The sequence below is a fragment of the Arvicanthis niloticus genome, chromosome 23, assembly GCF_011762505.2.
Source record: "Arvicanthis niloticus isolate mArvNil1 chromosome 23, mArvNil1.pat.X, whole genome shotgun sequence".
NCBI lineage: Eukaryota > Metazoa > Chordata > Mammalia > Rodentia > Muridae > Arvicanthis > Arvicanthis niloticus.
In genome coordinates this window covers 10,661,262-10,671,159 of record NC_133430.1, presented here as the reverse complement: position 1 = coordinate 10,671,159, position 9,898 = coordinate 10,661,262, and the positions used below count along the sequence as shown (strand labels likewise).

Genomic DNA, 9,898 nt, shown 5'->3' with positions numbered 1-9,898 from the left:
AAACTGTAAACCAGTCCCAATTAAACATTTTCCTTATTAAAGTTGCTATGGTGATGGTGTCTCTTCACAGCAATAGAAACCCTAACGGAGACACTACCTGACCATGGCACACTTATGCAATCCCAGCTCTGGTGGTCCCTGGACTCCGCTCACACCTCATTGCCCTGCAGTTTCCAGCTCTGCAGCTCCTTACCCTGAAGGCTGGAGGAACAGCCAGAGGGAATCAAGGCCCTGGAGTCAGCCCATCCCTGGGAAGCAGCCCAAGCAAGGCTGCTGGTGTGTGTGTGTGTGTGTGTGTGTGTGTGTGTGTGTGTGTCTGGCTAGCCTAGCCACCTCTCCCAAAGTCAGGGGTTCACAGGCATGCACTGGCCAGCTAAGTCACAGACTGAATAGGTCCCTGGAGCTCCAGGGATACCCAGGAGGGTGAAGCCTGGCTGCTCTCCAGCAGATGGGAAGACAGAAGAGATCCAGCAGGGCAGGGCAGAGGGTGTGAGAGATGGTGCTGGGGACTGGAGAAGAAGGGATCTAAGAAGAGACAACCCAGAGACTCCAGCAGGGCAACTCAAAGGAAAAGTAGCCATGAGGTTGAGTTATGTTCCCAGGGGGTCTCTTTCTCTGGGCCTCAGTTTCCCTACCCAAGCCACAGAGGATGGACTTCGGCTCTGAGAACATCTGACAGGCTCTGTGGTGACTGGCAGAGGAATCCGACTCAGCTGGAGAGATGGCTCAGATGATCTTTGAGAAGATCAGAGTGTTTGGCAGCTCACAACCAGTTGGAACTCCAACCCCAGGGAAATCTGGTGCCACCTTGTGTCTTCAGTGGGTACTGCACACACAGAGACTTAAAAAAAAAACAAAACAAAAAACAAAAAACGGTAAGAGCCAGACTCTCCCTCCCTCACCCCATTCATTTTCTCTACTACAAAAAACAAAACAAAACAAAACAAAAAAACAAAAAACAAAAAAACAGAGGAACCACGCACCATGTGGCATGGTGTTGCACGCCTCTAATCCCATCACTCAGGAGGCAGAGGCAGGCAGATCTTTGACTTTGAGGCCAATCAGGACAGCCAAGACTACCCAGAGAAACCCTGCTGGAAACAAAACAAAGAAACAAAGGACAAGGTCCTAAGCAGCCTAGGCTGGCCTCAGACTTGCTATACAAATGAGGATGACTTTGAGTTCCGTCTCTACAGCTCTGTTTTGTTTTGATTTCCTGTTCCCTTGAGACAGGGTTTCTCTGCATAGCCCTGGCTGTCCTACAACTAGCTCTGTAGACCAGGCTGACCTCAAATTCGCGGATCTGCCCACCACTGTCTCCAGAGTGCTGAGATTAGAGGTGCCCAGTGCCACTGCCTGGCTTAGAATGACTGGTTTTGACAAGAGGGCAGCAGACAGGGCCGCAGGAAGGGGTGGGGTGTGGGGGGCTGGTTTCCTACAGCACTGCCCTGGAACCCAACAGAGATCTAGGGGGCACGGAGAGCCAGTGTGTTGTCCTCAATGGTGCAGAGGATCCCAGACATTGCTGACTGGAGGAGCCACCACTGGGGTGCTCCATGAGAAGTAGAAGAAGCCAGGTGATATCTGTGGCATCTTGCATGGCTGCACTCCAGAGGATTGTCTCAGGGCTAGAACATGTGGTCATGATGCTAAGGGGTTGTTGGCAGGTTCTGCTACTTGAGCATGTTCTCAAGCCGTGCTGTTTTCTAGCAACCTTCATTAACTATTCTCACGTGTGAGCGAACCCCGGCTCAGAGAAAGTAAGCACGTTGTCTTAGGGTTTTACTGCTGTGAAGAGACACCATGACCAAGGCAACTTGTTTTTTTTGTTTGTTTGTTTGTTTTTTCGAGACAGGGTTTCTCTGTGTAGCCCTGGCTGTCCTGGAACTTACTCTGTAGATCAGGCTAGCCTCGAACTCAGAAATCCGCCTGCCTCTGCCTCCCAAGTGCTGGGATTAAAGGCATGTGCCACCACTGCACGGCCCAAGGCAACTTGTAAAGGACAACATTTAATTGGGGCTGTCTTACGGTTTCAGAGATTCAGTCCATTATCATCAAGGCAGGAACATGGCAGCATCCAGGCAGGCATGGTACTGGAGGAGTTGAGAGTTCTACCTCTTCATCTGCAGGCAGCATGTGATGGTTTGTATATGCTTGGGCCAGGGAGAGGCACTAATAGGAGGTGTGGCCTTGTTGGAGTGGGTGTGGCCTTGTTGAAGTGGGTGTGGCCTTGTCGGAGCCCACTGTGGGTGTGGGCTTTAATACCCTAGACCTAGCTGCCTGGAAGCCAGTATTCTGCCAGCAGCCTTCAGATGAAGATGTAGAACTCTCAGCTCCTCCTGCACCATGCCTGCTTGGATGCTGCCATGTTCCTGCCTTGATGATAATGGACTGAACCTCTGAACCTGTAAGCCAGCTCCGATTAAATGTTGTCCTTATGCGAGTTGCCTTGGCCATGGTGTTTGTTCACAGCAGTAAAACCCCTAACTAAGACACAGCATAAGGAGACTGTTCCACCATGGGCATAATTTGAGCATATATGACCTCAAAGCCTGTCTCTACAATGGCGGACCTACTCCAAGAACAAGCATTCACACACATAAGTTTATGGGGGTCATGCCTATTCAAACCACTACATGGGTGTGCGTATAACCACACAATGATGATAGAGTCAGAATTCAAACTTGTTTTTTTTTTTTTTTTTTTTTTCAGGGCCTCAAGTATCCCAGGCTGTCATCAAATTTGCTATATATCTAGGGATGACTTCAAAGTTCGGCCTCCACCTCCTCCACCTGGAACTACAGGATACATCATCATACCTGTTTTATTTGATGCTAGAAACAGAGCCCAGTGCTTCCTGAATGCAGCATCCGCTCTCTACCAACTGAGCCACACCCCCAGCTCCCAAGTGTTGGAGAGATGGCTCAGTGACTCAGAACACTGGTTGCTGTTGCAAAAGACCTGAGTTCAATTCCCAGCACCCACATGACAGTTTGCACCGGTAACTCTAGTTCCCAAGGGATCTGACACTTCCTTCTGGCATCCCTGGACACCAGCACACAAGGACTACAGACCTTGCAGATGCACATGCAAGAAAAACACCCACATACTTAAAATTTAAAAACAATTTAATTCTTTTTATGAAGTGGGGTGTGGTAGTGCACGCCTTTAATCCCAGCACTCGAGAGGCAGAGGCAAGTAGATCTCAGTGGAGGTCCAGACTGATCTACAGATGGAATTTTATAGGACAGCAAGGGCCACACAGAGAAACCTTGTTTCAAAAATGAACAAACAAAAAATTATTTTTATTATGTTGTATGTGTGTGGTGTATGAACATGCATGTTATGGTGTGTGCGTGTGTGTGCGTGTGTGTGTGTGTGTGTGTGTGTGTGTGTGTGTGTGTGTAGATCTGAGGACAACTTGCAGGAGTCCTCTCCTTCCACTACATGGGTCTTCAGGATATAACTAAGATCGTCAGGCTTGGTGATAAATGACTTTACATCTGGGCCATTTTACCAGCTACGCAGTGCTTCATGTATATATATACATATACATATATATGTGTATATATATATGTATATATATACACAAATATATATATACATGTATACATATACACACGCATATATACATATATATTTGAATATGCACACATATATGCATGTATACACACATATAAACATACATGGATGACTGAAGGATGAGCTCACTCTGTAGATCAGGCTGGAACTCACAGAGATCCGTCTGCTTCTGCCTCCTAAGTGCTAGGATTAAAGACATGTGTTACCAAAATATTTTTTCATTTTTCTTTATTTTTTAAAGATTTATTTTATGTATATGAGTACACTATAGCTGTCTTCAGGGACACCAGAAGAGGGCATCAGATCCCATTACAGATGGTTGTGAGCCACCATGTGGTTGCTGGGAATTGAACTCAGGACCTCTGGGAGAGCAGTCAGTGCTCTTTACTGCTGAGCCATCTCTCCAGCCTCTCAAAATATTTTTTTCTAAAGATTGCTTTTGTTGTTGTTTTCAGACAGAGTCTTACTATGTAGATCAGGTTGGCCTTGAACTCATAGAAATCCATCAGCCTCAGCCTTCTGAGTGGTGGAATAAAAGGCATGGACTACCACACCCAGTTTCTTATTACTGATTTTTATGTGTATATGATTGCATGTGTGTATGTGTGTCATATGTGTGCCCAGTGACCAAGGAGGTCAGAGAAGGTATTGGATCTCCTGGAACTGGAGTTATAGGCAGTTGGGAGCTGCCCAGTGTGGATGCCAGGAACTGAGTGGAGGTTCTCCTAACTGCTGAGCTATCTCTCCAGCGCCACAGTGTCTTAAATACTAAAACACACCACATTTCACAGTGTGGTGCATGGATCCTCCTGGTGTTTGTTTATTTTATTTCATTATTTTTTTTTTTAAATTCCGGCATCTGAAGGGAATGTGATTGAATATTGCCACTGGCAAAGTCTGGAGTGTGTTATTGGGAATTCCTTCCTCCGTTCTTGGTAATTTTCCATACACGTGAAATGTTTATAAAAAGCCTTGGGCTCCAGTCTGGTTCCTTGCCTTGATCCACATCCCACAGGTCTGGAGTAGTGAAGTAACTGCCAGCTCACCCCCAAATCTCAGTGCCAACTCCTTGCTTGAGCTTCCCCTCCCCAACCCCCAGCCCAGGCTTAAAGTGGCCAGAGAAGGCCTGACCTGGGGAGGGACTAACAGTGAGTGGACCACTGTCTTCCCCACTAGGTCAGGCAGCAGGTGGCCCAGCTGAGAGCACATCTCCCACCCCAGAGAAGGGTCCCACCAGCCTGTGGTTAGTGGCTGCTTTGTAGAAGCTGCCCACACTGAGAACTCAAGCCAGAGAAGTACTGGGTGTGGTTTTCCCAGCCCACCTGCCCTGGCTCTGGAAGCTGACAGTGCCCACTGGGCCCCTAGAGATGTGAACAGTGTTCCCGAACCCTCGTGACCTCATGCAGCCCTCAAAACCATGGGGCTGGGCTGGGAGTGGGGCAGCGATGGCTTGAACTCACCTCTACCCAACTCCCTGCTCAAATGACAAAACAAGTTAGCTAGAGGGGGCTCAGTGATTAAGAGTACTTGCTGCTCTTGCAGGGGCTGGAGGGCTGGAGGGAGGGCTGGAGGGAGGGCTGGAGGGTGGAAGGGAGGAAAGGAGGGAGGGCTGGAGGGAGGACTGGAGGGAGGACTGGAGGGAGGACTGGAGGGAGGACTGGAGGGAGGACTGGAGGGTAGGAGAGATAGAGGGAGGACTGGAGGGCGGGAGTTCATTCTTGGGTGGCACAGAACCTCCTGTAGTTTCAGTTCTAGTAGATTTGATCCCCTCTTCTGTACTCTAAGGGTGCTCATATGCAGACACACAAACATTCTTTTTTTTTTTTTTTTTTTTTTTTTTTTGGTTTTTCAAGACAGGGTTTCTCTGTGTAGCCCTGGCTTTCCTGGAACTCACTCTGTAGACCAGGCTGGCCTCGAACTCAGAAATCCGCCTGCCTCTGCCTCCCAAGTGCTGGGATTAAAGGCATGCACCACCACTGCCTGGCCATACAAACATTCTTAGCATTAAAAAAGAAAAACATTTTCTCTATTTTTTTCTTTATTCTTTGTGACTTTCAGGTTATGCACTTCAGTCCCGAACATCTTCCCATTCCCCTCCCATATCTGCTTACACCCTTGTAACCTCCCCTCCAAAGAAAACGAACAAAGTCTCTCCGTGGACTCTGCGGTGTGGCATGGTGTGGCACATAGCACACCCCTTTGCCCAAACAGCTTTACTTACAAATGTTCATTGCAATGAGTCATTGGTCTGGTTCAAGGTCTCCAGTCTTTGCTAAACTATCAATACCTGGGACCCTCACGGGGACTCCTGCAGCTTTGGATCTGTGGGGACCAGCCCTTTCATGTATCTACTCAGATATTCGAGTCTGGCCTGGGTGGAAGCTGAGTTGGTCAGCCCACCAGCTGTCTCACGCTCAGGCCCTCCTGGGACTGGCTTTTCCTTGCTCACGCTATCAGGCATTTTTTTTTTTTTTAAAGATTTCTTTATTTTATGTACATTATAGCTGTCTTCAGACACACCAGAACAGGGTATCGGATCCCATTAGAGATGGTCGTGAGCCACCATGTGGTTGCTGGGAATTGAACTCAGGACCTCTGGAAGAGCAGTTAGTGCTCTTAACCCCTGAGCCACCTCTCCAGCCTGCTATCAGGCATTTTTAACGCTTGTAAATAAAATTGTTTTAGTCAGGGAGAAGTCTGAGGGCAGCTTTCAGGAGTCAGTTCTAGTCTTCTAACATGCGGCTCTCAGGGATTCAAGCAGTATATGCTTTTACCCACTGAGCCATCTCACTGACGCCAGCGTCCTGGCTGCAGTTACGGCTTCTCTTACCCTTCAAAGGTGGTTTGCTGGACAGAGGCTTCCAGGTGGTGGGCTTCTCTCCTTGATCTCTGTGTGTATCTTCCTCTCTTTCTGCTTTCCCGGCTTATAAGGAGAGATAGTTCTGCCCCACCCTGCCCCACCCCACCCTACCCCACCACCTTGGGTTTCCTTCAGGAGTTCTCTTTGCTCCGGGTTTTCTGTAGTCTGAATGTGCTATGATCGTGTAGATCCCTTGTTACTCATGACTATATGCTCACTCCATTCCTGCATCTATCATTTGGTATCTGTTATACATTTTTTTTTACCTCAAATATTGTCTTTCTCTTTCTCTTTCCGGTCCCAATTTCCCTTGTACGAGAGTTTTTAATATGTCCTTAGCTGTCACCCTGGTTGTTTGTCCCTTCCTTTTATCCCTGCTTGTGGGCCAGCCAGTCTTGAAGCACCCAGAGCAGCGTCTAATCTTCTTAGGTGGTCATCTGAGGACTGGAGAGATAGCTCAGAGGTCAAGAGCACTGATTGTTCCTTCAGAGGATCAGGGTTTGCTTCCCAGCATCCACATGGTGGCTCACAACTGTCTGTGACTCCAGTCCCATGGGCTCTGATGACCTCTTCTGGCTTCCCAGGCCCTAGGCGTGCATGTGGTGCACGGACATACATGCAGGTAAAGCACTCACACACATAAACATGAGTTCACCAGGCTCGAGTTTTTCTGTTACAATGTTTTCCCTTTCTACTGTGTCTTTAACTATTTACATTTATTTGTGTGCCATAGTGTGTGTGTGTGTGTGTGTGTGTGTGTGTGTGTGTGTACACGCGGGCGCGCGAGCTCGCTCACACACACACCCGTGTTCTCACAAGAGAACATCTTGTGAGAGTCAGTTCTCTCCTTTCACCAGGTCTGGGAGACTGAATTCAAATCATCAGTGGTCTCCTGATGAGCTCTCTCACCGGCTATTTTATCTTTTGGTCTTGTTTTGTTTCTGTTTGTTTCTCTGGCCTGGAATTCCCCAAGTAGCTTAGGCTAGCTGGCTAGAAAGCCCCAAGGATCTGCCCGTTTCCAACACTGGAATTAGAGCTGTGTGCTATCATGCCTGGGTTTTCCCTCTATGGATTTTGGGATTGAACTCAGAGCGTCATCCTCACAAAGGAAGTGCTTACGAAACTGAAGCTACAGCCCTTTTAATTTGCCTCTGCAAAGATTCCACCACCACCCCCCACCACCCCCACCCCCCCATGAAGGCCAGGGCCTCCCCCATGTGTGGCCTTCAAACTCCTCAATTGGATAGCTTTGCCTTCTGTGTTTACACCACCCTGTCTCTCCACCCTCACAGTTCCCTGTTTACAAGGGAGCCTCTAAATCTGAATCATCACTTTCGAGTTCCCTGCCCCATGAACTAGCACATGAAAGTTTGGTCTCTTCCACAAGACTTCTTAAAACCTTGTATTAAGCCTTGGTTTGTTTGCTTGCTTGCTTGGTTGGTTTTGGAAAGCAGATGTGATGTCCCGGGACAACACAAACTGAGGGACATTACACTTTAGAGTGAGGACATAGTATGAATCTAGCTTGAGGCTGGGCACATGATGAGGAGCTACACACTGGACGGACCCACCAATGCCCATATAGTTGTTCCTTGATGCCCAAGGTCCCTAAGCTCTCTTCCTCAGACAGAGGGTGTCCTGCAGTGTACACAGGGGTCACCTGCTGCTACACTGGAACCTTCTGATGGGGGTAGTAAGGAGCTGGGGAAGGGGTGCCTGTTGCAGCCTGCTCCGCTCTGCCTGGCTAGAGACAAAAGACTTAACAATGCCTGAATAGTTACTATAACAAAAATGTTGCGACCTGCTCGTTCTGCCTGGCTTGGCCTCCCAAGTGCTGGGATTAAAGGCGTATGCCACCACTGCTTGGCTCAAACTGCCGCTCTGGTCTTATGGTCAGGGTCGAGAGAGAGAGAGAGAGAGAGAGAGAGAGAGAGAGAGAGAGAGAGAGAGAGAGAGAGAGAGAGAGAGGATAAGGGGAAGAGACACACAGAATGGAGACAAGACAGAGGTTCTGATCAAGTCTCATTTATTGAAGGGAAATCTGGGGTATTTATACACTTTTGCCACGTGCCTCGTAGGCGCGTGGATATGACGTAAGCCTTACAGGCGTGGATAGCTCGTGCACCGTGGGCCTTGCAGGCATAGATACCACGTGCGCCTTGCAGGCATGTATGGCGTGGATAGCATGTGGATAGCTGCTTTCTAGCCACTTTCTGCTAAAAGTCAGCTCCCAACAGGTGCCTATGTCCTATACTCCTCACACTGTGTCTTAATTCACTGTCTTCTTATTGAGTCAGTAAGGTGAGGGGCTGCCTTCCCTCCCTCATGGTGAGTCTAAAGCCCTTTCTCCTGGAGAGTGAGCTTGCCTCAGAGTCCTGACAGCCCTGAGACCCTGGAAGGGTTCCTGGAGGTAAACTTGCAAGAGCTTGACCCCAAGACTGTGACACTCCTAGCTTCTCTTACCCATTTCCGACCTCCAGGAATTTCCCCAAATTCCTGGAGTCTGCTCTGCTACAGGTACTCGGTACTCTAATCTGGCTACCAGCCTGGGACAAGGATGCTGTGACCATGTCTTCCCTGCCTGTGCCTTCATTTTCCAGGGGCTCTGCAGTTGCCCGGCACTTTGTGCGGCCACTCGACTCCCAAGATCATGCTTTCCAGACTCCTATTCAGCCACCTATGTTCAGCTTAGCCTATAATAAACACTGCCTGGAACAGGGGGAGGAGGAAGTGGGGTGTTCTTCCCCTGCCGTCTTGCCCCCAACTATCTGACAGTGAGTGATCCTCTCCCCCTCTCACTCTCTAGGGTCCATCTGCAGCTGTTGGTCATAGCTTCCTGTCTCTAACCACCTCCAGCCATCAGGAACTGTGTGGACCAACTGCTGCAGCTACAAAACCCCATGCTGTCTCAGCGTCCCGTGTGGCTTCCCATCCCTGTCAGCCATGTGCTGAATGTGCTTGCTCTTAAATACTTAGAGATGAGATGTTTGGTCTTACACGGTTGACTCATAGCTGCTCCCACCCCTAGCCTCTCTCGGGCTCCAACCACAGCCCTGTGGGATCTAAGCAACCCCAACCGCACTAAGCAACTGTAGCAGACTGACTGATACAAGGCTGTTGAAAGCGACAACAGTGAACGGGTATCACGTGAAGACCACGTGAGAGTGTGCGTGACAGAACAGATGGAATGGGTACTCCAGAGAGAAGCCAGTGCTGGGGTCCTCTTAGGCAAATGCCAGGGAGTTTGGAGTTGTGGAATTCTGAGGTATAGGGCAGTTAGTGTATATGTACACGCAGGGTAAAGCTGAGGCAAGAGATGCAGGAGGAGAGGCAGCCAGACACCCATCCAGGTGACACACCCATTAAGACTTCCTATGTAGAAATTACAGAGGCCCACGGTTCCAATGTCAGGGGACGATAGAAGCCCTGGCAGGGCCTAAGATGGACGGTGCAGTT

At 49.0% G+C, this 9,898-nt stretch overlaps 1 long non-coding RNA gene across 1 annotated transcript; it reads right to left on the bottom strand.

Moving 5' to 3' along the window:
- Nucleotides 1-754: 754 nt before the first annotated feature.
- On the bottom strand, nt 755-6,508 carry LOC143436797 (uncharacterized). Its single transcript, XR_013106624.1, has 3 exons — nt 6,413-6,508; nt 3,687-3,765; nt 755-841 (listed from the first exon to the last, which is right to left on the bottom strand). It is a non-coding gene; the product is annotated as an uncharacterized LOC143436797 (long non-coding RNA).
- Nucleotides 6,509-9,898: the final 3,390 nt, after the last annotated feature.